Raw genomic sequence first — 27,385 nt, 5'->3', positions numbered from 1 at the left:
CTTCCTGGGTGAGATGGCTCCTCTTTTAGCCCAGGACAACTTTCTTGGAAGTGGGGTCATCTGTGAGCCTTCAGCAGCTGACACTCAGAGCAGCTGGGAGAGCTGCACCAGCCCCGTAAATGGGGTCTGGGAGGGGACCACAAGAGCATCTTCAAAATACTTCAAAAATACTGACCATGCAGTTATTCACAGTGAGACTCAACTAACAACACTTTCTACCCAGGTAGTGCATACACACACACGCACACGCGCACACACACACACACACACACACCATACACAGTGTGTTTTAGGAGGTGGCAATTTCAGAAAGTACACCAGGGTTCCTTCCAAAACCAGAAAGTTCTCAGTCTACATTTTGAGAAATTGGGAAGAATAATTCCACCTTTATAAAATCCTGTTTCACACCTTATTCTGTGAAAACTTTGACAAAGCCTAAGATTTTATAAATCAATAGATAAAAATATATACATATAGAAATATATATACATATACACATATATAGAATATATATGGACATAAATACAGCTATAAGATGTGATTATTAATGTTAGTCTGGAAACAAACAAAAAGTGTTTCTTGCCACAGAAAATGGAAAAGCTTTGTGTTCAAAAGGTTTAGAAAGTAAATTCTCCTTCACTAAAGCCTAGCCCCTTGGGATTTGTCATAAGAAGGAAGAAAGAATTTCTAAGAAATATTAGGTTGTCCTTCTGGCATATTCCTACTTTATTCTGAAACAATTTGAGCTCAGAAGCACATCTCATCAAGTATAGAAGTTACAGGTTTTGCTAAGTGTGAATAGCAGAAAAAAATGAGATGCAGGGTTACATTTTTAATCTTTAAAAAATTTAGATAGAGATTTAATAGAATTCTCCTTATTAAAAAATGCTAATTATGTGTACATCTTTCATAGTTAATGGGACATTGTCAATATTAGCAATCGTGGCAAGTCAGAGAGAAAATAAACAGGCAATAGTCCAAGGTAAAATACAGTTTATTTTATTTTTACTTCTTCCTTGATTTCTTTCCATAACACCTTCAAGATGCCATCCCAAAGCTATTACCATAACCGAATATTTTACATAATGGGAAGCAAGTCACCTCAGATCTCCTTTTGCATGACAAATGCTTAATTAGAAAAATAATAGGATAGAAATGAAATTGGTATTTACTATGGCTGGAACAGAAAATTGTCCTGGAGAAGAAAACTCAGTTTTAATTCACCAAAGGCAAAAAAGAAGCAAGCAAGCAAGAAAAGACTCTTACGTGATGAATGCTGGAAACAAATCAGAGACGAAAGTGTATGGTTTGTGCCTATAATTGGGATGGAATCTCTCTCTCACCCACCCACCACACACACACATACACACACACACACACCACAAAGCCTAACACAATAAAAAAAAATAAATATTAAAGTTAAGTTGAGGAAGTCCTTTTTAATTGCTTGTGAAAAAAAGAGTCAGGCCCTCTAAATGTTGCATTTCCATCAGATTAGATAACGTGTATGCCAAATTAGTGTATCGTCCAATTCTGCACTGCATTAGCAACCTAATTATAACTGTGAAATAATTCAGTGTGGAACCATATGCTAAAATATGGTAATTGCCATTGTGGAGTTTTTGAAGGACTAGTTGTATTTTCCTGTGTCTCTGAGTTGTTGCTGATTCGTTGCCTTTGGCCAGTGAGTCAGAAGCCACAAGTCTCTTCCTTACCACAGAATATGAGAACGACATTAATTCCCCTCTTCGGACTTATTTGCAGATTTTCATTTCTTTAGCAGGAATACATCTTGCCGTACAAAAGTGGACAGCGTTGCACACAAGTTGGGTCCCTGAATCCTTTGTCCATCTCCGTCCTGCTCTTCTAAAGCTATCTAAAAATGTGCAGGGGATGTACATAATTTTTCAAAATTCTTTTTTTGGGAAACATACACAAAAAGTAGAAAGCCTTGAGTTATTTGTTAAAAAGCTGGGCCATAGAATATTGTGAGCACTTCACTCCATGGCAGCCGATGTCATTAAGTTGACTCCACAACTGTTTGTTCTGATTTTGTGTTTTCTTTCCTTTTTTTTAAAAATTAAGACTTTGTTTTTTTAGAGCCATTTAGGTTTACAAAAAAAATTGAGAGGAAAGTTCAGAGATGTCTTCTCATATACCCCTTGCCCCCACACATGCCTAGTCTCCCCCATTATCAACATCACTCACCAGAATGGTACATTTTTTAACAAGCGTGAACCTACATTTCTGCATTATAATCACCCAAAGTCCACAGTTTCTGTTACAGTTCACTCTATGGGTTGGACAAATGTATAACGACATGTATCCATCATTATAATATCATACAGAATATTTTCACTGCCCTAAAAGTCCTCTGTGCTCTGCCTATTCATCCTCCCCTAGTCCCCCACCTTCCCCGGCAACCACTGATTTTCTAACTGTCTCCATGGTTTTGCCTTTTCCAGGATGTCATATATAGTTGGAATCATATAGTATGTAGCCTTTGCAGATTGGCTTCTTTTACTTAGTAATATGCATTTAAGGTTCCTCCATGACTTTTCGTAGCTTGACAGCTTAATTCTTTTGTGTGTGAGGAAGATCAGGCATGAGCTAACATCTGATGCCAATCCTCCTCTTTTTTCTGAGGAAGACTGGCCCTGAGCTAACATCTGTGCCCATCTTCCTCTACTTTATACGGGACGCCATCACAGCATGACTCGACAAGCAGTACGTCGGTGCGTGCCCAGGATCCAAACCCGTGAACCCCGGGCCACCGCAGCGGAGCTCGCACACTTAACCGCTTGTACCACTGGGCCGGCCCCAACAGCTCAATTCTTTTTAGCACTGAATAAATATTCCATTGTCTGGATGTATCACAGTTTATTTATCCATTCACCTACTGAAGGACACCTTGGTTGCTTCCAAGTTTTGGCACTTATGAATAAAGCTGCTATAAATACCCATGTGTATGTTGTGTGTGTGTGTGTTTTTTAATTTTTACTTTTTCTAGGACAAGGACAAATTAAGACCGCCAGGTGGGAGAAGCTATCCAAATTGTTGGCCATGAATTGTGTTGCTTTCATAGTGCTGCACCATAGGTCCTCCATTGATTGCAATGTCTCAGCTATCTCTTTGTATGTATGACCAATTCAACCTGTCATCATTCCACCAGACTTTGGCTTAATTTTTAATTGGGAAAATTGTGACGAGCAGGCCCATCCTTGGTTCTATATGTAAGTTAATAGGAAATTGCACAGAATTAACCTCTTGAGTTCCACTTCTTTCCCTTCTAGCTAAAAGGTCTGAGGTACATGTTGTTTGACAGCTGTCACTTAGTATAAAATCCAAGACAGAGGAAGTGATACTACATATCAATCAAGGAGCATCTGCATTGTGATAACCAAATAGCTCATACCTCATGCTTGATCAGAACATCCATCCAGTTTTCATACCACCTTGGAATGAGGATAGCAACAGGACTACAATGGTCAAGATCATGGTTTTCTTAAACAGGATTGAAAATGGAAACTATTCCAATTCATTCATTCTTCCATTCAACACTCCTTTGCTAAGTGCCTACCACTGTACTAGGCTCTGGGAGTTGAAAGCACAATGAGATGCAGTGTAGGGTGTAGGAGGGGAAGGTAACCCCAGATAGATTTGAAGATACGAAATCAAAAGGAACCCTGGGGCTGGAGCTGTAGGTGCAATGTAGGAAGCAGGCATCCAGCAGATGGAGCTTCGTGGGGAAAGCAGTGGGTGGTCCCTTCCTATCCTTCCCTGTTGCCGATGCCCAAATTCAGGCCAATATCACTTCTTACCAGGACTATTGACTGCAAGGGGCTTCTAACTGATCTCTCTGCTCCCGGTTCTATTCGCTCAAATCCATCCTCCTCACTATTGCCAGAATGGTCTTTCCAAAACACAAACCAGGCCATTTCCCAACATGAGTTAAAGCCCTTCAGCGGCTCGCCTTCACCTTGAGGACCATGGCCAAGCTCATCAGCCAGGCCTCCATGAGCTGGCCCTGCCTGCCTCTCTCCACGCTTCACCCACACTCATGTTCTGACAAAAGCAACCACTTTGTACCTATCACACTGGAGCACTTGGGATCCCCCTTCTACTCAGCCTATGCTTAAGATCCTGAACTTTGCGGTCACACAGCCCTGGGCCTGACTATGGGCTCTGCCACTTCCTGGCTGCTTGACGGTGTGTGAGGAATTTGACTTGTGAGCCTCAGTTTGTAAAGTGGGGGGTGATAATAGAATCTGCTTCATAGGACACTGTTACAGGAATTAAATTAAATAATGAATCTACAACACATGTCAAGTGCCTAGTCTATAGTAAGCGTTCAACATATTCTACCTATTCATACTATCTTTGTTTGTTTGTTTTGTAAGACTTAGTTCAAGCTTAATCTTCTCTAAGAACTTTTCCCTGTTCTGCCTCCAATTTCACAGGCTTAGACATTCCTCTTAAGTGGTCCTCATTACCCTGAGTATAGCTCCTATTGAAATGTGCTATAGTTATTGTCTTGCATCCAAATTATGGTTTCAGACTATAAACCTCATGAGGGCAGGGACTGTGTCTTTGTAGTCATTCCTAGATCCAAAGTGTCTGGCATCATGCCTAGCACCAAGCGGTGATCCGTTTGTGTTTGTACATTGAGTGGATACAGCCCTAGAAGACAGCTGAGGCAAGAAGGAGCAGGCAAGGGCTCTGCCATACAGAGGGTGCTTCCATAGCCACAGCCAGGAATCTAGGCCACGAGATGGAGCAACAGTGGGTCAGGCACCCCTATATGTGCTCAGGAGATAAGATGGCAGAATGCATCAAAAGAGTCTAGAGCAGGCTCAGGAGCCGTGGGTGGGACGGTGACCCCAAAGCTTCTTGAGGCACATCTTCCTCTGCTCCCTTTGGGGAGGGAGGCCCCTTGGGTTCACCCTGACTAGAGTTGGGAAGAAGGGCGGGAAACAGGGCAAGTTCTCACAACAAATAGGCACCAAGAAAAGAAATCCTGGAAAATCAGCAAAGCTTTCTCTACTCAATTAACATTTTCTTTTTATAATTAGAAATACTGTAGAGAGAAATGATGTCTTCTTTTTTGGAAAGGTCCACATTGGTCACCCACAGAGAAAAATGGTCACCACATTTTGGTTGTGTGTCCTGCATTACAGTTTTGTGGTTCCAGATTTTGCCTTGAAGAAAGAAAAAGAGTTCTGAAATGGTCATGAACCTTTGCAGGTGCTCTGGCTTAGCCGGAACCACACAGAACAGGGAAGCAGGTTGAGAAAAGGAATGTGACATCAGCAGAGACAAGCCTCCCTTCCTCCTTATGGGTCATGAAATTTATGTGCATCTTTTATGGGCAGGCCTGGTTTGGGCGTGACCAACAGAAAACAAACAGAAAGCTAGACAGACAGAAAGGCAGGAAGTTCTGAGAGGTGCTTCATGGTTATTGTTACTAAGGAAACCAATTCTTTAGTATTCATGTGTTCAGCAGAGGCCGCGCTGAATCTCTGAGGCTGAGGCGATATCACAGAATGGCACGAGAAAGAAGAAGGGATGAAAACAGCCAAACAGATAAATATGGAAGCTGTTTAAGAATACATTGGTAATTTTGCCATCATCCATGGTTTCTTGTGGCTTTAAAAATGAGATCATTGCCAGTATCAAATGATTTAAAGATCAGGAGCACGTCTTCCCACTGCGTTTATATAATCATACTTACATACTATCCACACACTGGGAAGAAAAGCCTCTCTGGACGGGACAAAGATCCCTGAAATCTGGTTCCATTTTGAGGTAATCATCATCGTGTGAAAAGGACCTCTGAAATTTATCTCTATCTGTTGTCCCTGTTCCAAAATGCCTTCCCCTTAGTTCTTCTTTTTTTTTTTTTGTGAGGAAGATCAGCCCTGAGCTAACATCCATGCTAATCCTCCTCTTTTTGCTGAGGAAGACCGGCTCTGAGCTAACGTCTATTGCCAATCCTCCTCCTTTTTTTCCCCAAAGCCCCAGTAGATAGTTGTATGTCATAGCTGCACACTCTTCTAGTTGCTGTATGTGGGACGCGGCCTCAGCATGGCCGGAGAAGCGGTGCGTCGGTACGCGCCCGGGATCCGAACCCCGGGCTGCCAGCAGCGGAGAGCGCGCACTTAACCACCAAGCCGTGGGGCCGGCCCATTTCCCTTAGTTCTAAAGATGGAAACGGCAAATGTATTGTTAATGACCTCCAAGGCAACATTTTCTCCAGCAGAGCTTGGGAGCATTTACCATAGTTGCTGAGCGTCAGTCCCCATATATAAGAGAAGTCGATGCCACAGAAGTCACAATCCCCAAAGGACACCCATAATCACGCTGACCTGCCTGAGGGTGGCAAAGCCCTTAAAAATATGAAAGTGTGAAGTCAGGGGATGTGGAACCCTGTGTTGCTGATTAGACTTTGAGTGAAAGACAAGAGCTAGAAGAGACTAAGGAGAGAGAATCCACTCCTCACTCCCACCCCCATCCACTCCCTGATCATCCAAATGAGGCTCAGTGAGCTTTGCGGTTGAGATCGTGGCCAATTGGCAATTCTCCTAATGAGACTCTGGGCAAGGGGATAGCTAAGAACTCTTTCTCTCATAGAGAAATAATATAAATACAAACATTTCTTGTGAAAAACAGAGTGCCATGCCCCCTTCATCTCTTAACTGCATGGCCTAGGGGAAACCACTGGGGATTCTGGGGGCATCTCTTGATTTGGAGATACAAGTATCCACTGAACTAGATCATTATTAACATTTTAGTGCATGGTCATGTCACTGACATCCTTTTCCATATTTGATCAGCATCAATTGAGCACCATCTGCGTATAAAGCCCTCTGCTGGATGCGGTCAGAGATGTAAAAGTGAGTGTGACATGGCCTCATAATTCAAAGAACCCACAATCTAGTTGATGGTAAACAGTGAAAAATGTAAATCTGAGCAGATCACCTTTCCTTAACATTCTTGAAAATTTGAAATATGACTTGAATTTCCATGGCCCCCGTCCAACACTCCACATTCATCTCCGTGCCCTAGCCCACTCCACTCCTGACATTGACTTCATTTTCCTGTTTCCTCCTCTCAACTTTCAGGTCTCAGTTCAAAAATCACTTCCCCAAGGAAACTTTTCCTGGTGCCCCAGGTCAGGCCCCTGGTATATCTTCTCATTTCACTCTCATTTTCCTTTGCTGCAGTAACTGCAGTTTGATTATATATTTACATGACTGTTTGATACTGCTGTCCTCTCCACTAGACTCCAAGTTTAATCGAAGCAGAGGCCAAGGCAGCCTTTGCTCATCACCAAGAGCTCAATGCCCAACACAGGGCGTGGTATAGAGTTGGCCTTTGGCAAATACGTCTTAAATAAATGAATAAATGTACACAATTAAATCAGTCAGAAGGTAAGAGAAAAAGGTCTGGAAGTAGAGGGCCATTAAACAGTATGGCTGGGGGGTGGTTGTTTCTTTCCCAAACGTTTGCTATGTTCAAAGTGCCCTGGACATAGAATGCTTGTGGAATGAATGAAATGAATGAAAGAATGAATGGTGAACTAGGAAAAATCATCCTTCATTTTCTTCTTCTTTGTTTGCTGACATGATTATACTTTACATAAACGGTGATGTTCAAAAACTCATTTTTTGTATGTGCTGTAATGTTGAGAAAAGATCATTAAAAAATAAATAATAACCAGTCAAAAACCCAGGATCTAGCTGAGTGACACCTCTTTGCCATTTCCATCAAAGATGGATTCTGGCCCATAAACCTCTGTAGTAAAACACTGGATGATTTCAATTTTCTAAGAAAGAGCTCTTGGCTGCCTTGGCTGTGAATGCTGACCTGAGAAGCTTCTGTCTCACATATCCTTAGAGCTGGAAGTACAGTTCACTTATTCATTGATTAGTCGACTCATTCATTGATTCATTCAACACATATTTATCGAGTATCCACCATATACTAGTTACTGGACTATGATATCCACCATACACCAGGGAAAAAGATAGTCAAAGCCTCTCACAGTTAACTTGGGAAACTAGATCTGCAAAATGGTGATTCCAAGGCCGGCCCAGTGGCATGGTGGTTAAGTTCACATGCTCCACTTCAGTGGCCTGGGGTTCACAGGCCCAGATCCCAGGCACAGACCTACACATTGCTCATCAAGCTGTGCTATGGTGGCATCCCACATACAAAAAAATAGAGGAAGATTGGCACAGATGTTAGCTCACCAAAAAAAAAAAAAAAGGTGATTCCACCCTAGCAGGCGAGTTGGGAAACAGGCTCCTTTAGCACTTGGTACTTCCTCATTTGTAGCACTGATCAGACTCATTAACACACTTCCAATGGCTCTGAGCTCCACGAAGGCAAGCCTGCTCTTATTTTATCCATCTTTGTACCTCTATCAACTAGCACTATCCTTGGCAGATAGTGGAGTCTCAGTAAATATTTATCTATTGACTAGGTGTAGCTAACATTTATTATATGAGCCAACCCCTGCGTTCTGTTGTTGACATGCACTGCCTCATTTAATCCTCATACCACCACTGTGATGTGGTTGCTATTATTATTTCCATTTTACACCCAAGGAAACTGAGGCATAGAGAAGCTAAGGAGCCTGACGAGGACACACAACATGTGAAGTGACAGAGCCAGCATTCAACCTACGTCTGTCTGATGTACACCCTCCATGCCCCTGCTTTTCTATTAGGTTGAACCATAGGAAATTGCTGATATTTGGCCCTTTTGACCTACAGAAATAGCAAATATGTAAGTAGATAAGTAATATAAGTACTTATAACCTAATGTAAGTAGATGAAATAAAATAAATGAAAGGTTATACATGGAGAGCTGGGGAAGCAGAGCAGAGGCAGGTCGGGGCAGCTTCCTGGGCAGCCTTGCAGGATGGCACTCACCCACTCCCTCACTCAACATGTGTTCGTGAAGGGCCCACTATGTGCCAGACCCAGGGCTCATGTGGAGCGGAGCAGAGCCTGGAGTCATCAGAGGGGATAATTATAGTAAAGTGGGGGTATTTATTATGCTGTAGTAAAATGCTCTGAGAATACACAGCAAAGGCCTGAATGTGAGAGAGACCAAGAACAGGCTAGTGGTTCAGGCAGGCAGGGGCGAAGGATTCCAGGCTGAGGAGTAAGACGAGAGGAAGTGAGTGCCATCAGGAAGTGCTCTGATGGCCGACATGGACTGGACACAGAATGCAAGAGAAACCAGTGGAGAGTATGTGGTAGAAGAAGGCTCCCAAAGATTCCTTTGGCTCCATCATGGAGGACGGTTTGGAAGGGGATGAATAGGCGGCAGGAAGAGCATTTAAAGTTGTTTTGGGTGGAAATATTGAGAGCGTGAATCTCACAGAAGCAGTGGAAATACTGATGCTCAAGTCCAATGAAGTTTAGGGCTGAGTGAACTCTGAGAATTATCAATTACTCTAGGTATTCTGTGAGACACAGGCTTTTTGATTTAATTGGTTTAAATCTTTGGAAAGCCTCAATTATCTTTCTACACAAAAGATTCTGCATGCCAGGTGCCTGTTTGTGCTAGGTTCCCTCCGTAAAACCCCTCTTTAGATATATGATAATTCAGTTGGGGTTCCTTGGCATTAGAAGTTGCTTGTTCTAACATTTCTGTTCATGGAAGAAGAGATTTTAGTGAAAGATTATGGAACTCCATCTTCTCTTCTAAATCTAGATCTGTTTCTCAGTCCCATATGTCTCCTTAAATAGCGTCAGGAATCTCTATTCTGGTTCTTAATGTTTGCAATATGATTCTTAGATTGACTGCCTCACATTTCCTCTGTTCTCTTTCCTAAGACAGACATGGGTCAATTTTGCTCCCTACTGGCACTGAAAACAAATGCAAACATCCAGGTACCGGGGAATATATCATGGAGCCTGTTCAGAGTAATGCCATAGCTCGGTAACCCCTCTTGACATATCAAATACAGTGAAAGCTATCAATAATTATAGAAGATATGCTGATTTGGATTTCTTAACTCAACCACAAAAAGTGTTTTTAAATAGAACAGACTAAATTTGAGGTAGATCTAAAAAAGTGTTAATGTTATAATGTGCTTAGTGAATATCAATCAACCAAAGGCTGTCACAGAACAGAAAAATGGGACATTAAAAAATTGAAACAACTCAACAGAAGGCCATATTCTGGTTAAGTGCATGATCATAGATTCAAATATGTTCTTTGAGATTCTTTGATCAAAAGCAGGGCTCAACCATGGGGCCTTCCCTTGCTATAATTAAGGCAATCTGTTAGCCTGGCCACTCTGTATGGTCATGAACAAACTTTTTGGATAGTGGTGGCCAGCTGTAACAACCTTATCTGCTATCCTGGAAGGCTGAGCAGAAAGGAAGTTGTGGAGTTGCTAATCGACAACTTTTATTCCAGCATTAACTTTCTATTGCCATTGTAATTCCCACAATCTTAGCCAACAAAATTCCTGAAAACAAAGAAGCATCTTGACTTCCTGAAGGTAAACCTAAAAAGCGCCCTTGTGGGAAATAGTCACCTCTAATGTCCCATTCACAGCAGGCAGCAGCAGCACCAAGAGGCCTCTAAGAAAGCAACAATGGAGATTTATGTTGCCATCTGTCTCTGGTAGATTTAAATGTGTATGTCACCCATAGCTGTAGGGTTTTGGCAGCATAATATTGTTGACACCCAGAAGGAAAAATATGATTAAAATTAAGAGACTAAGAGCTAGAAGTTGATCTGATTCAATATGATATTTTGTCATCATAGCCTACTGCTTCTCTCTCTCTCTTTCCACTTCCCTGCTGACTTTTTTTTCCCACTCATCTGGTGTACACTAAATCAATGATCGCTGAGGTTTACCTTAGCTAAGTATCTATCAAAACTTCCTAAGCTCCAAACAACACTCTAACAGTGGGGAGGAGAGAACCTCAGCATCCAAAACAACAATAGAGGATGCCATTAACCAAAAAACTCTGAATGAAAATTCCCCCTCACAGCTCCCTCCACAGCTTTGTGGATTTCAATCATTTCTCTTCTGGTCCCAATATAGTCATCTTTGGATGACTCAAAGATCTTTCACATTTTCTGCACAATTTATTTTAATATAAATTATTCACTGAATCAAAAATGTATGCAAAAATCTCTACTTTTTTCCCTGTGGAGTAACTCACTTTCCCTAAGGAGGTGAATAATGGAATTTGTGTTTGAGCACGTTGTTAAAAATAAGTCTTATGCTTTAGGAATGAATCACATGTGACTCAGTTATTTTTAAAAATAAATAGATAAAGCCTAGGGGAGGAGGGAGAATGGTTTAAGGGGGAAAAGAATAAGCAATTCATTTTCATGAATTGCAAGACATAGTCTAAATATAGAAAAGAAGATTCCAGTCATCTCTGAGGGTTGGATATCAGTCCCCCCACGCCCCCCCACACACTCATATATGTACTTTCATTTGTCAACCTGCAAAGGAAAATCTCTGCACCCCTAGAATTTCTTTACACCTGGAAAATTGACTGCACACTATCCTAGCTGTGGCCACAAAACTTGCATTCCACAGAGTCAAAACTTTGTAGAAAAGAGATTTTGTTGCCTTGGATGAGGTGGGGTTGAAACATGTCTGTCCCAGAATGTGTTATTTTAGTCCCCTATGACGCACTTAAACCTGGACGATTGCTTATTTAATTCTTTGGCACAGCAGGGTTTTTAAAAATTAGTATTAAAAAGCTACTTACCCGGGCTAAGTCAAATCCAAGCATTAGCAAGTCTTAGAGAGTAGAGATGGAGAGAGTGCTGCTTGTTGGCTATTTGAGGAGGATTCCTTTTCCTTTGGGACAGGGGCTGCTTAGTTTGGGAAGCAGGAAGCTAATGAGGGACAGAGAACAAAACTGCTCTGTATAACACACGGTTTCCTGTGAGGCAAGTGGTCCTCCAGGCAGTTATCACCTCCAGACTTGAAAGCAATGGGGTAGGCAAAGATTTCCCAAGTGCTTATGGGGGATAACATTCAGTTGCAGATAATTTTAAAAACAGAGCCCTAACTCCCAGAATTCCAAGAAAATCACAGTCTTGGATTTTCTCCCAGTTTACCAAACTCATCCTGATCAGTGAGCAAACACATACTTGGACTGGGTCTCTATATTGTTCAACTCCAGAGGTGCTTGGTTTTAACACAAGTCTGCAAGTGATTTGAAACACCTCCCATCAAGAGGTGAAGTCTATTTCCCCTCCTTAAATATTGGGCTGGCCTTAGTGAGTTGTATCTAATGAAGAATAGGTAGCAGAAGTGTAGCTTTCAAGGCTAGTTCATAGGTGATACAGCTTCTGCCTGGTTCTCTCCCTTGAGATATATTCCTTTGGAGCATGGAAACCACCATGTTAGAGAAACTGCAGAGAGAGACCACGTAGACAAACAGGAAGATGCCTACAGAGACCCAGCAGTTCCAGCCCCAGACGTTCAAGTCTTCCCAGCCCACGTGCCAGATATGTGAGCGATGAAGCCTTTGAGTGGGCCCCAACCTCAGCAACATCTGACTGCAAGAGATCTTGAGCCAGAACCACCTAAACAAGATGATCCAGACTGTTGGATCCACAGAAACCACGAAAGCTAAAACAAATAAATGCTGGTTTTAGGCCGTTAATTTTTGGGGTGATTTATTTCACAATAGATAACTGGAAATTTTTTGGTACCTAGAAGTGAGGCATTGCCATGACAAAACTTAAAACATGTGGCAGTGGTTCTGGGCCTGGGTGGAGGGTGGAAGAGCTTTGAAGAGGCTGTTAGTGAGGAATTAAAGGGAAGAGAGGAAAATGTATTGGAAGCTGGAGGAAAGGAGACCCTTGTTATGAAGTGTTGGAAAGTCTAGCAATGTTTACACCAGTGGTAACATGGGACATAGGAAATCTACCCATTGAACCTAGATCATCAATGAACTCATGATCCAGTAAGATTTCCAGGCAGAGTGTTGAAGATGCTGCCTCATTCTTTAGCTGCCCATAGTAAAATACGAGAGGAGAGAGATGAGCTAAAGAAAGAATTGTAAATCCAAAAAAGCCAAGACTTTTGGGGTTCAAAGATAAAACTGTTTCTCAGTTTCATCCTCACCAGATGGCAAATGAGCCTAAAATTAAAATATGTAATTTCCATCCAAAGATGAAGGCAACAATGTGACTCCAGAACCCTTTGATAAGACCTCAGATTTAAAGTAGCGCCGCACAGGTTTTATCAAACAGTCAAAAGACCCTCTAAAGATCTTAAGGCATGCCTTTCAGATGTCTCCATTAAGTAGAAATTCTTCTAAAAATCTTAAGGGCACAGTGCCGCAGTCGCCTTAGAGGGAGTCTAAAGTAGAGAAAAGCTTATGTCAATGAGATTTGTGGATGTGGTTTTTGTCTAATGGAGTGAATCCCAACAAGATGGATGGAAAACAAAATTTTAAAGAGGCTTGTACTACTGAAAACATTGCCAGCTCAGACTAAAAGGGACAGACGTAGTATAAAATGAAAAGAGGCTTTTGGACTCCCAAAATTCTATGGGAAAGAAGCAGGCTGAGAAATATACTCAGCTATAAAAACGAGGTACATTTTATAGAACATTAAGGATAATTCAGGGGGAGGAACAAAGAGCCCAGAGAATGGAGCTAAGAGCCATGGAGAATCATTCCCAGGGAATAATGCTGATTTCTAATTAAGGAACTGGCAACATGTGCCTGGCTGAATTTCAGAATTGCTACAGACTATTGAAATGTCTATAGTGGCTATCCTATGCCTATCCAACCAAAGTATGTTGGGGGGGGAAGCAAATCACTTGTCACTTTAGTTCACAGATCTTCAGATCAAGAACAGTACTCAAGAAGCTGTAATTGAGGGTCTGCACTCATGGAGCCTCATCTGCAGCACCTGAACCTGATTTGGATGATGGGATACTGGACCTCGAGCCTAAGACGGATGCCATCCAGATGAGATATTTGGGGGTCTTAAGAGAGGGTGAGTGTATTTTGCATGTGGGATCAATATAAATAACTTGTGGCTGGAAGGCAAACTGTTATGGTTTTAAAACATGCCCACATTCTTTCCATCAAAAGATGGAATCTAATTCCCCTGCCCTTAAATATAGGCTGGCCTTAGTGACTGTCTTCTAACAAATAGAATGCTAGGTCATAAAAGCCAATACACCTTCCACCTGGTTCTCTCGTTCTCTTGGCGTGTGTGCTTTGGAGCCCTGAGCCACCATATAAAATGTCCAGCTAACAAGAGCCGTCATGCTTAAGAGACTTTGTGGAGAAACCACATTAAGTTAGAGGTGCTCTGTTCTAGCTGTTTCAGCTCCCAGCTCTTTGAGTCTTCCCAGCTCTGGCACCAGATATGTGAGTGATGAAGCTTTAAAGATGACCCCAGCTAAGCCACCATCTGACTGCAGCCTCACGAGAAATCTCAAGCCAGAACCACCCAGCCGAATTGCCCCAGAACTTCTGACCCATAGAAATTATGAGAGAGAATAAATGATTGTTATTTTAAGACACTAAATTTTGGGGTGATTGTTATACAGCAATAGATAATCAGAACAAGGAGGCACCAGTCACATTTTATTCTGTGTGAAAGGGAGTTCCTGGAGTTCTCCAGCAAGATGGTGTCATAGAAGTTTGTGCAAACCCAGTTGTAAGTGTTGATCAACTCTTCAGGCTGTGTCCAGATTATCCTGTTTCTTGCTTTTTCTCTCCTCTTCCCTGGTTTTCTACTTCCATTTGACTCTATGTTTTAATTTCATTTAACACTAAGCTTCAAGGCTGGTCCCTAATAACGTAGTGCCCTGGCTTTGCTACTCTCTTTTGGTCACTTTAGTCTAGTTCACCCTAGGATTTCCCTTAATACTGCCTTGATGTCTACTTTAGCACACCTGTACCTGACAAGATAGCCAGTGGAGGCCCCTTCTTTTCCCATCCCCAGATCCTCTCTGCATTGTGGGGCTCTGGGAGACACACATATGCAAGTTCCATTTCCACCCCATGCGAACAGCTGCCCCTTGTCTATTCCTCAGTGTGGGCTTAAAAGGTGGAGCACGCCTCCAGGCTTCCCAGTTGAACCCTCCACCCAACCAAGCTGCTAATGATAGTCAGGACCGCAGCCAGCAGTGGATGACCCCTATGGAAAGACGGCAACATTTTAGTCAAGATGCACCTGGACTCTCAGGGTCTCTTTACTGGCCCACAAAATGAGATGAGCAAAAATACCATGATTCTGATAATAAACTTACAAACAAACTTGAGCACGAAATGACATAGGATGAGCAGTAATGGGTTCCTTAAATGACGGTTACAGAGCATTATGTTGGGTTCTCCATTTTGGTAGCAATTGAAAGCACCTGGATGTTAACGACCAACAGCAGAAAAAAATATTACTTTCTTCAGCCTACTGTGAATTCTCTGGTACACTTGGCAGATAATTGACACAGAGACTGAAGGGTAATTCAGCCCCTTCCCCCAGGGTGTGGCTCTCTTCTGGAGTCAACAAGACTAGCATATCAGAACACATGTTGTAACTCAGGCATCCATATCAGAGGTTCGTACATTGAGTTGCTCTGACGACTTCACAGAACATGGGAAAGAATTTGGAATTTCCGTTTTTGTTTTGCTTTGTGGAGACACGGGAAATAACTTGCCAATGGGCTCCCCACTACATGCTTAAAGTGAATCTCTCTTTCTGTACCTCAGATATCTGGGAGAGCACCTGAATTGTGCCGGGCACAAGATACAGAAACGAGTAAGACCGGGTGTTCACTCTTAGGGAGCTCAGGGTCCCCAGTGAGTTCAAACAAGTACTGCCCATGAGGGGTGGGAGGTGGGGAAGAGGTTTGACCTCTGAGGAAGGAGTGTGCAGAATTTCCTGGGGTTGTTATTTTAAGGGTTAAGAGAAACCTTGAATTATACCTCCTAGCTTTGCTAGAGAAAATTAGGAAACCCTGATGTTTTTGCTATGGAATCTTGGAATCGGGGCTGAATTAACATAAGGGGAGTTCATGCTGTTTCATCCCTCCATGTGTTCGTCTTTGCTCAGGACAGCCTGTGCAGGTCCCCTGGAAAACTCCCGTGTGGCTTTCCCAAGACACCTCCCCACCTCCCCACCCCCACCTCCTGTCCTGGAACCAAAGCAAAATATCGTACCTCTCCGTACTACTTCTGTAATTCTCACATCTTTTGCTGCATTAAAATGATGTCTGAATAGTTGTTTCCCCCAATTGGACTGTGAGTGAAGCGCAGCATCTTCCTGGTCATGGACCTGCAGTGCCCAGCAATATGTCTGGCACATGTTAGCATTGAACAGATGTTTGGTGAAATGAAAAATGGTAAAGCAACTTGTGTCAAAGTGGTTGCTCCCAAAGCAGAGTCCAGATCACGCCATTTCTTTGTATGATAACCCAGGATAAAGTTCAAACCTTTTGGAGTCTGGCACCCCAAGGTCTGCACGGCCCAGTTTTATTCCTCACTAGTCCCCCTCACATACCTTATGTTCCAGCCTAAGCAGAGCTCCTTGAGTTTCCCCAAACACCCTGCATTTCTCTCATTTATGTCTTTATTCATTTTCTTCCATTATTTACGTGTGGCTTTCTGCCCTACTTCAGTTTTGTGTGTGCTGAAATGGTAATCAATGTCCAAAGCTCAGCTTAGATGCCACCTCCTCCATGAAGCCTTTCCAGTTACTTTCAGCTGGAAGCGATGTCCTCCTTTTCATTTTTGCTCCCCTTGCACTATGTTTCATCACCCCTGTCACATTATGCCTTGTGAGTTCATTCATTTAACCAACATTTATTGACAACTTACACTGGGCCAAGCTCTGTTCTAAGAACTAGAGATAGAAAGATGAAAAAGATCCAGTACTTACCCTCAAAAACTCAGAGTCTAGTAGGTAGAAACATTAAAAAGGTAGCTATAAGAAAAGTTGAAAATTAATGTATTAGTAACTGGGAATAAAATGATGAATAAAAAATGGTAGTTATAATAAAATGGAAAAGTGCAATGGTAGAGATGTTCAGAGTTTTTTCACTGCACTTATCATGACTCGAAATTATGTTCTGTATTTTTAAAATTATCTCTCTCACTATGAGAAAAGGGTTATTCACCACCATATCTACAGCACCCAGAATACTCCAGACACATGGTAACTACTCAATAATTATTTGTTGAATTGAAGTAGGATAACTTTTTTTTTAAAGTTAATCCACAATGGAAGTTAATGTTTTGCTCATGTAAAGTCCCCAAAAGACCTTCTTGACTGTCACATGGCTCCATTCCAAGCAGTAATTCTTCCACACTGTGGTCTCATCTTCTAAAACAAGTGACTTCCAATTGGCCATGCTTATCTGCATGAAGATGGTAAGAAAGGGAAAGAGCATGAGAATTGTATAGAGGATGCTTTAATGGGCCAGGCCTGGAAGTGGTGCAATCACTTCTGTTCATACTGCATTGGTCAGACCCCATAACGGGGGCTGTGAAATGTGGCCTGGCTTGTCTAGTCCAGGAGAAAAACACTTAGCAAGCCTCTCCCACACTGTGTGAATGAAGGGAGGGAGGAATGAAGAGAAAGGGTCAACTAAGCAGGGGAAGGGACCTTGTCAGGGAAGGCTTCATGGAGGAGGTGATGCAAAAGGTGAATCTTAAAGGATGTAGCTGCTTGAGGACGTGGGAGATGGAATCCTAGGTAGAGCGAGGAAAAATGGGGGATGCTAGCCAGCTTTCCCTGACACTGGAAGACAAAGTGAGAGGTGAGGAGAGGAGACGAAAACAAAGAGGAAGGAAGAGGCGAACATAGGGCGTGGGGGCCTTGATGCTACTCTACAGAGCTTGGACTCCACTCTGGAGAGGAGCCAATGAAAGGTTAGAAGCAGGAGTGCCTCGCAAATGATTTGCAATTTGAATAGAGTCTTCAGGTGGAGAGGATGGAGGGGAGAATTGAGAGGGAGGCAAACTGTTTAGGAAGTTGTGCATTTAAACTTTCTTGCAGGGTGGTTCACGTCATGGCTGACCATTGGAGTCACTTTAGGAGATTTTAAAATGCACGCAAACCTGGGCTGCCACCCTGGAGACTGTTATTCAGTAGGAATGTTTAGAAAGCTCCCCGGGTGATTTTGGTAGTCAGCCCAGTGCAGGAACCACTGTCTCTGTCAGCTCCTTGAGGACAAACAGAGAGCCTTTCCCTTTGGTTTCTTTTTCTCCCATAGATCCGGGCAGTTCCTTGCGTATAATTGCATTTCGTAGCATATGGTAGACATATAGTAGATTCACTTTGTTTGCAGGCTTCTAAACCATTTCTTAGGAAGGTAAACTATATTCTATTTCATTCTTGTTTAATTTGTACTATCCTTTAATAATTGATTCATTTTTTTAAAAAAATGCTAAAGATCTACTGTCCCTCAGTCACCATTTTCAGGCATGAGGATATAGAGATTGAAAAAAGACCCGTATGTTATGATTTTCAAAAGTGATGTGGGGACTTGGAAGGACCAACTGTTTTGAGGGGAGTTCTGGAATGTTTTGCAACAGAGCTAGTTTGGCAACTGGTTCTTAAAAGGATTAAGAGGGACTTGCCTGCTATAAGAATGGGAAAGGGCATTCTAATCAGAGGGAATAGTGTGTGCAAAAGTACAGGGGCATGAGGAGGTCTGGAATATCCAGGGATCAATGGGGAGTTCAGCATGGCGCAGGTGGAGGATGTGCGCATGGAGAGATGGGAGATGAGTCTGGAAAGACAGGGGTCAAGAGGCAGTGGTGTGCTGGAAAACTGGCTCTCAACAACAACAACAAAATAGCAAAATTAAAAAATCTGATTTGTAGAGTTTGCCCATGTCTGTGGTGTAAATACTCCCATCTGATTTCAAGTTATCAATAATTTATGAACTGGCTTACAAAATTCCTAAGTACTGGACAATTGGTTCTTGTGAACTGGTACCAGCTAGTTCCAGTACATGACTGACAGGAGGCCAGATCCTTTAATCCAAAAGATGTGCTGAAACAATTTTTTGCCCTTTCCTCAGAAGGGTTGTGCTTCATGCTCTAAGGTTTGCTTCCATGGGTTTGGAGTAGGGGGTGCCAATGAAATGCACAAGGGACCTGAAAACTCATGGGAGCTAATTTTCGGGCTCCTATCACCCACCAGTAATGCTCTTAAAGCCAGACAAGAGGGGTCCCTGTTTTGGTTTCCAGGTTTAAAGGACCTGGCTCTGATCGTCTCCCACAGAATGAGGAATTCATGTTGCTGTGCCCAACAGGAACCTACCTCTCAGACTTCTATTCCATAATCTCCAGATGTCCAGGACCCTATAATTCCCTCGGCAAATGGAGTCTTCCTTGAAACCACCCTCCTTGAGAACGTGCACCTGATCCCCAAGGGCTGGCCAAGGAGGGGCTGTTTGCCAAGGGTATGGACACAGTATGGATGTGGGGGCTGGGGTGTTGACACACTTGCACATGTGGCTCCTCACACTAAAGCTAGGAGTGGAAAGTGAAAAGAAGGGGGTAGGTCCTGAACCAGGCCAACTCTCTGCATGCCACCAAGTTTTGGTGAACTTTGAGAAGTCCAAAAATTCTAAGGGCAACCCTGGCCTTCTAGATCATTATGAAGACACACTTGTCAAGGTAAGAGAATTGAATATATTTAACGTTTTGTTAATTGGATTTATATTTTTAAATATTTAGATATATGCTATGTAGCCTCCATTTTGACTCTACCCTGGGCCTGGGAAATGGTAAGGGTGGTCCTCGCCTACCCTATTAGCGGGGCTGAATTCTAAGCCAAGGTAAGCAAGCTACTGCCCCCAGGCAAATTCCTACTCACTACATGTTTTTACACAGGCTGTGAGCTAAGAATGGGTTTTACGTTTTTAAATAGTTTTTAAAAATCAAAAGAAAAATATTTCATGACGTGTGAAAATTGTACGAAATTCAAAGTTCAGTGCCCGTAAATTGTTTTACTGGAACACAGCCACGCTCACTCATTTGTGTGTTGTGCAGGGCTGCTTTCACCCTGTGACAGCAGGGAAGCAGTTGCGACACAGCCTGGAAAGCTGACTCTATTTATGATCCGGCTCTTACAGAGAAGGTTTGCCAACCCTCTCTCTAGAGTAGCAGACAGGCAGGAGGAAGGGAGGAGTCCAGCAGTTCTCATGCGGGCTGCACAACAGAATCACCTGCTAAGCTCCCAGAGCAGACCAATGCCAGGGTCCCACCCTCAATGTTTCTAGAATGAATTGGTCTGGGGTGTGGGTGTTTTTAAAACTTCCTCATGAGTCTAATGAGTGCTAGGGCTGTGAGCCACTGAGCCGCAAGGGTCTGGGTTTCCCAAATGTTAGGCAGAATAAAGTTGCAGGACTTGTGCCTGCTTACTCTAAGGATCTGAGTGGATTACACCTTTCTTTAGGATGCAAGGTACCCAGTTACCTGATTTGGTTGAAGATGGAGAGAGGGAGAAGTCACTGTTTCACACTGTAGCATGATGTATAGAGCTAAGTTTCATTTGAACCTCTCTAAATCCTTGAACCGCTGGTTCAAACACGTGTCCCTGGACGTCCCCGGCATTGTCTGCATCTGTCAGGCAGGCACACCTTGGGCTGTTGTAGCACATACCTTCACGGAGACCCCTGCTGGGTCACTTCTCAGGATACACTCCAACAGGGAACCCTTACCTCATGTTTGCAGCGTGCCCTCCATAATTATTGGTGGTCTTGCAGGGAAGGAATAAAAAGACAACTCTATCAGAATCCCATTCTCCACCAGCACAGTCAGCACCATTGGCAGAGGCTGGCTCCGGGGCTACAAGGCTGCTCCAAGCTATTATTGTGCCTGGCTCTCTCTCAGCATGACTCAACGCAGACAATATAGCACACGGAGAGCATGGGGGATGAACAGTAAATATGAGGCCTTGGATTTTTTTTAATCTTGTCAGTTTTCCCCTGATTTGTGTCCTTTATCCTAGCCCCTCTGCTGTATAAGCTCTCAAAGCTAATGCCCATAACGCCACCACCCACTGGTAGCAGCAGGCTGCTGGGCCACTGTGGGGTTCTCATTGCAGAGATTTACAATGCCCGCCATTATTCAGCAACTGTACATGTTAACCTAGTGGCACAGGGTTGCTCCAACACCTTCCCCTCTGGTTTCTCTATACTCTGGGGGCCAACAGCAAGTCTAGGAGTGCCGCCCTCCTGACTCAAAAACTGCTTGTCTCAGAGAGCACACATCATATCCTCCAACCTGACAGAGATGGAATAGTCCCTGCTGAAAAAGAAGGGCACATTGGGCAATTATGGAGCTGAGAGATGACTGTCATCTCTACTGCCACATTTAAAGAGTTAAAAATATTTCTCAAAGCTATTTCTTTAGTCTCTTGTAGATACCAGCCCTCCACCTCTGTCTTTCTTTTATTAAGAACTTGTGGGAGTAAATCAACCCAGGCACACAATCAAGCTCTAAATTGTGAACCCAGCACTGAGGCTGCTGGGAATGACTTCAGCAATGGGCACATGCACTTCTGTAGCTGTTGAAGTGGGACAGTGGCATACATTTGGCTGCCTTGAAACAACTCTGAGAAACAAGTTATTCTTTTGACACTTCGATAATTTTAATCAGTTTCCAGGGTAATATACAGCTCCCATTTAACTAAGAAATTGGCCTATTATCTCTACCACGAAGTCTGCATCTATGCAATCTCCTGTCTCAGAATCCACTGGTGGTGGCAAGACGGTGTGAAAATGCATGTGCCTTTGGCGTAGATGACTTGCTGCTTTAGGGGAAACAGCAGGAGCAGTTGGGGGGCTGAAGATGTGTTGGCTCTCTTGAACTTTTCTGGAATGGAATATGCATCAGCTGAGAATGCTTACATTAGGTTTTGTCAGAATGTTAGTTTGTGAAGGGCTTACGAACTATGAAATCACAGTTCTAGGAGAGGAGCAGAGAAGGAAAACCTGAGGTAGCTGCTACTGGTGGCTGAGGGTCTGCCCAGGGGAAAGCCAGGGGTCCTGGGTGCTCTTACATTGAGACTTGATTTTGACTTGAACTTTGATTTTTACTTTCAGGGGTAAAAATCACCAAATCTCATATCTATAATTTTTTGGTGATTTGGTGATTTTTAAACCACCAAATCTCATATCTATAAATTGATGACTGTATCTGGCACAAACATTATTAGCAATTTATCAAATCATGGGGGTTTGTTTGGAGTTATGAAACTGACAGATCCGACAAGAAGGAGGTGAGGATAGAAATGAGCCTGGCCTCCCAAGGTGGCATAGTCAATCCAAGTGCAGGCTCCCCACAGTGCCCCGCCCATTCAGGTGGAGACACCCACTAGGTGGTGTTGAGAGAAGTGCGCTCAGCTCAAGAACAGTAATGCTTCTGGCAGAATGTCGGCATGCTGAAGCTTTGATCTGTATTCAGTGGACGGTAACCTACTCACCTCATCTTAGGATGTGTGCAAAAAAATCGAGAAAGAGGCAATAAAAGATAAAGAGGATTGTCATTAAACAAAACCAGATCGGCCCCAGATGCACGGAACATGTGGTGAATGTCAGTAAGGAGCTGGGGGAATTGTGAGGATCCTGAAGCTCACAGATTTGTTTTGCACAGCCTCTACTCCTTTACCTAAATTTGTCATAGCAAATCAAGGCAATGGAGGCTTTAACACACTCTTGGAACATTCCAGCTAACTCACTCCTTCCCACATCCAAGAGCACTGTGTATTTGCTCTCTTATTTCACTCTTTAAGAATGGTTGTGACTAAGAGCTTTTAAGACAATGTTTCTTTGACACAGTATATGGTGCTATTTGGCACCCACCAAGAATATGTACCAAGAAAACATACAGAGAGTCTGCTATACTTTATTCCATATCATGTTACAAGAAAACAACAGTGACAGCTGACAAACCATTACATCTTTCATAATATAGACAAATTACAATCGGTAACAAATATGCAACACGTATTATTCCATTCTCCTTACTATGTGTCATTTTGAAGTATAATAGTTTTCTGAATTATGCTAGCACATTTCTTAGTTACCAACCCCCTGTTAGAAAGTACACATCTCAGTGTATCATACAAAAAAATGATAAAAGAAAAATAAAAAATCCACTCCCAACTAGAGAATGTAAATTTTGTATGTGCCTCTAAAATATGCTGCTGTGGGAAGGGGAGGAGAATAGGAGATTACTTATTTTATGTGAGATTTTTTTTGTCTGTTTTTTTGTTTTTGGTGTATGAGAAAATTGCAAGGCGGTAACATATATGGTTTCTTCTGCCTACAAGCCAGTAAGGGAGATGAAAGTTATGCGCAATTATGCAGCATATTCCTATGTATAAAGGGCAGGCAATAATCTACCCCAGTATGTACAGCCTAAACATCCTCTTATATAACAAAGATTACAAAACCAGTAATATTCACAGATGAGTATCTTATGTAGACACATTACCTGGGGTATTGATTACACTGGCTGTTAGGTACACACTGAGGAAAGAATACCAAGAGGCCTTGCTTTCTCTGTAAGCCTGGAGGCTCCCCTGGAAACTTTTCTCATCACTCTTGGGAGGTAGAAATAGCTTCTCACCCTTGTGTCAGTGGATGGACAGCCACCCCTGCCTTATGCATCCTGTTTTATTCTGAACACTGCAAACACTGTTTTCATGTCCTATGTATCTTGTATTTTTAAGTCAACCAAACTGTTCCTTTAAGAAAATGGAAATTAAGCCCCAAATTTCCTTTCAGAATACTGTGTGTGCAATGATGTTGCATTGATATAATCCCCATGCTAATGTGTTCTAACTATTCCAGCTGTTTGAAATCAAGCTACTCCTTCATATAAAAATAATCTCACAAAACATTCCAGTGCTTTCTCAATAGAATAATAAATCTGCTAATGAACACAGTCTGTAATGATTTTCATGGCTGCCCTCATTGAGAGAAGGTGGGAAAAGGAGAGGGAGAATGTAATGGCAAATGGGAGAGGAAAGGAGAGAGAGACAAACCAAACTTCGGATGCCCTGTACCGATGACGAGGATGGGGAACTAAAAACCTCCTAAATGAGACCTTCTGCCATGTATGTCTGTGTCTGTAATAAAACAGATCCACGCCGCCCTCCCCACCCTCCCACTGAGTAGTATTATGTTCCATTTCCCAAGAGAAGCTGCCTATGAAAGGGCCATATCTCTCTGAATGACTCTAACCTTTCTAATTGAAGTCTTTTAACATTAAATATTTTCAAATTTTCAAATTAGAAAGTGTATTAAACAGCAAGATTTCATCATCAGTTGCTCTCGATTTAAACTTTGTAAAATACAAAAGTTACGCCTCTCCCCCAAATGAGTAATTCAAAACATATCACAGGAAACGCCGTTTTTGATTGCGTGTAAAGTTTTCTCCTTGTGTTTTTAAGAAATCCTAATTTAAGTACACATTAAATCAAAATACCTCTAAAGACTTCCAACTAGTTGGAATGTATGAAAGAGGAATGGGAAGGATTTCTAGGTACAAATAGTAAACATTCTAGCCTCGGGTAACTCTTGCTCTCTTTAAAATCAATCAGTAAATAATTCCCTGCTTAGCACTTAGAAGCTTACAATGAGTGCTACTTCTGGAGAAGATGGATTGTGACCTTGACATATACACTCCCACCTCACTCCAGGGAAGGTACCATTTTAATGTGTAGGAATTCTGGGTCCAATTTCCTATATACTGGGTTTCACTGTAGAAAAGCTTTTCCCTCACACTGATTCTCAGAGAAAGTCTTCATCAAACTGGCTCATAATTCCTAGTCTTGATCCTAAAGTGCGACACATTTCAAAGCTCTTAGTCTCTCCTTCTTTCTGACCAATAGGAAAATGTAAAACAACGTACACAAAGGTATTTCCATAGGAATTTGTGTCCTGCGGAGCTAGGTTTCATGCTTTAGATGAATTTCCTAACTGCCTCCTTGGCCTCAGTATTATTTGGGATTCTGCAGCGAGGCCTGCCCCACTGGGAGACAGCCTACATCAGGCAGCGCTCCCTCCAGATCAAAGCACAACGCATGCCCAATCCACTTTTTCCTCCGTGTCACATACTCGCCTTCATCCTCCAAGGTCCCTCAACTCCTTACACAAGGGAAGCTGGGCCTTTCTTTTTCCCTTTTCAGTCTTTAAAGCAAGACTCCTTCATTGTTTCTGAAACCTGCATTCCAATAGTTTTTCTAGGAGACGGTTTAAAGTTAAGGTACCCAATGATGTCTTCCAATCAGCTTGGAATGTTTTAAAAAATGTAATTTGAAGGTGCTTTGATGTAAATGAGCAAATTTTTAACTCTGGATAACTTCGTAATTTACTATTTAAATGTTAACTAACAAAGATGGCTTTCACAGCTCATCCAGCGGACACAATTCTTTTGCATCCAAGTTTTAAACATTCTGTTCCTCACTCTTTTCTCCATTTAGAAAATACTCACAAAGTGTAACAGAGTAGATGGAGAAAATAAGATGTTGACAAGACCCAGAAAACATGTAAAAAGTTATCTCAATTTCCAGAGGTTGAAAAGTAAGCAATTTATCCCTGCCTTTGTTCTTAATGCTTGGTATTTGTTTCTTCACTTCCAACCTACACAAAAAACAGTCATGCTATGTGGCTAGAGAATGCTAAGCAGATTCCAATATCCTATGTAAATGTGCAGTTATTTCCGAGAAAAAAACCACATTTGCAAATGTCCTCAAAAGGGAAGGACAAAGGGAGCCCCACAGCCAGGGACCAAGTTGTCAAGTCAGTCAGAAAACATGGGTTTACTTCAGCTAAAAATTTCCTTCCTAGTGGTTGCAAACTGTGCACTGCTCTCAAAGAAAACACACATTGTTTTATGCCACTATGTGGCTTTCAAGTACAGACATTACTGAAGAAGTGTGAACACCAAATGTGTTGTCTTAATGTATTTAAGACATGGCTGGTGAAAGCATAAAAACCTTTCCAGAGACGCTGCGCTGCAGAGGGAAATCAAACAAAATCAAACACAAAAGACTGAAAAGAATACATGCCACGTATCAGTAAGCAAAGCTTAATCTTCACATAGTTCTCGGAAATCACAAGGTATCCAAATGCGTGCAAGGTTTTAAATAAATTGCAGAGAAAACAAGGTCTTGCCAGCTTCAATTTTCTTGTAAATGAAATCTACCACGGGGAGTGAAAGGAAACTGACCCAAGATTCCCTTCGTATTATTGGCCACTTCATTAATGTTTTTTTCTTCCCAGAATGATGACAACTTAATCCTGGAAAAAGGAAAAGAGAAAATTGTTATATGTAAAAAAAGAAAAAAAAAAAAACTCACCTCATTCATTTTTCCTAAATTACACGAGACATCAAAACTGGTCAAAGTGAGCCTATCCGTTTTCCCCACAGCCACCCCAGGCACAGATCTCTGAGGCAGAGTAGTCTCCTTAACCAAAACAGTTCTTTTTTTTTTTTTGGGAAGTTTATTTATTTATTTATTTTTTTGTGAGGAAGATCAGCCCTGAGCTAACATCCATGCCAATCCTCCTCTTTTTTTGCTGAGGAAGACCGGCTCTGAGCTAGCATCTATTGCCAATCCTCCTCCTTTTTTTTTTTTCCCAAAGCCCCAGTAGATAGTTGTATGTCATAGCTGTACATCCTTCTAGTTGCTGTATGTGGGCCGCGGCCTCAACATGGCCGGAGAAGCGGTGCCTCGGTGCGCGCCTGGGATCCGAACCCCGGCCGCCAGTAGTGGAGTGCACGCACTTAACCACTAAGCCACGGGGCCGGCCCCAAAACAGTTCTTATAATATGATAAACAAATGTTCTCACTGCATTTTCTTCCCTTAAAATAATTTAACACCATGAATTTAAATGGTCTAACCTCCTCCTGGATTATTTAGAGAAAAAGAAATTCAGCAAATTTCCTTCCCCAAATCATTAGTAGTAATACTGGTCTTAATTGAGTGCCTGTAGCATTATACAGACCATTAAAAAGACATATCATCATGTTCATTTTTATGAACATGAAATAGAAAAATGGATCACATACATGCTTTTAAAAAAATCCAGCTGCATATAATTCCTCGGTTGCCTATTATCAGACCTAGTTTCAGCAGAATGAAAATTGGCCAGCATGACCTGAATTGCCAGCATCTTCCCAACATCCTGCATGTGACTGCGTTTCCAATGACGCCTGCTTAAAACTCGGTAACTACTTCCATGTGAACAGTTCAAGAAGAAAGAAGGAATGTTCACTCTGCTCCTGTCCACATTTCTTTCTGGTCCTTAAGCACTTTCACTGAGTCTCTAGGATGGGAAAAGAATGTCTTGCCAGGAAGAGTGAAGAAAAACAACACTCAGAGGGTCAAGTCACA

At 42.3% G+C, this 27,385-nt stretch overlaps 1 protein-coding gene across 3 annotated transcripts in view; it reads right to left on the bottom strand.

Moving 5' to 3' along the window:
* Nucleotides 1-24,145: 24,145 nt before the first annotated feature.
* CDK14 (cyclin dependent kinase 14) overlaps nucleotides 24,146-27,385 on the bottom strand; it is a 550,404-nt gene continuing 547,164 nt past the window's right edge. For all 3 annotated transcript variants that reach the window (XM_014788156.2, XM_087417812.1, XM_087417842.1), the window contains one exon: nucleotides 24,146-26,287. The gene's annotated coding sequence lies outside the window, so the exon portion shown is untranslated. The remainder of the gene's footprint in view (nucleotides 26,288-27,385) is intronic.

Source organism: Ceratotherium simum, chromosome 1 (assembly GCF_057802395.1).
Source record: "Ceratotherium simum simum isolate JZ-2026a chromosome 1, ASM5780239v1, whole genome shotgun sequence".
Taxonomy (NCBI): domain Eukaryota; kingdom Metazoa; phylum Chordata; class Mammalia; order Perissodactyla; family Rhinocerotidae; genus Ceratotherium; species Ceratotherium simum.
Note: the sequence above shows the minus strand (reverse complement) of the source record. Positions and strands in the feature narration are given on the sequence as shown.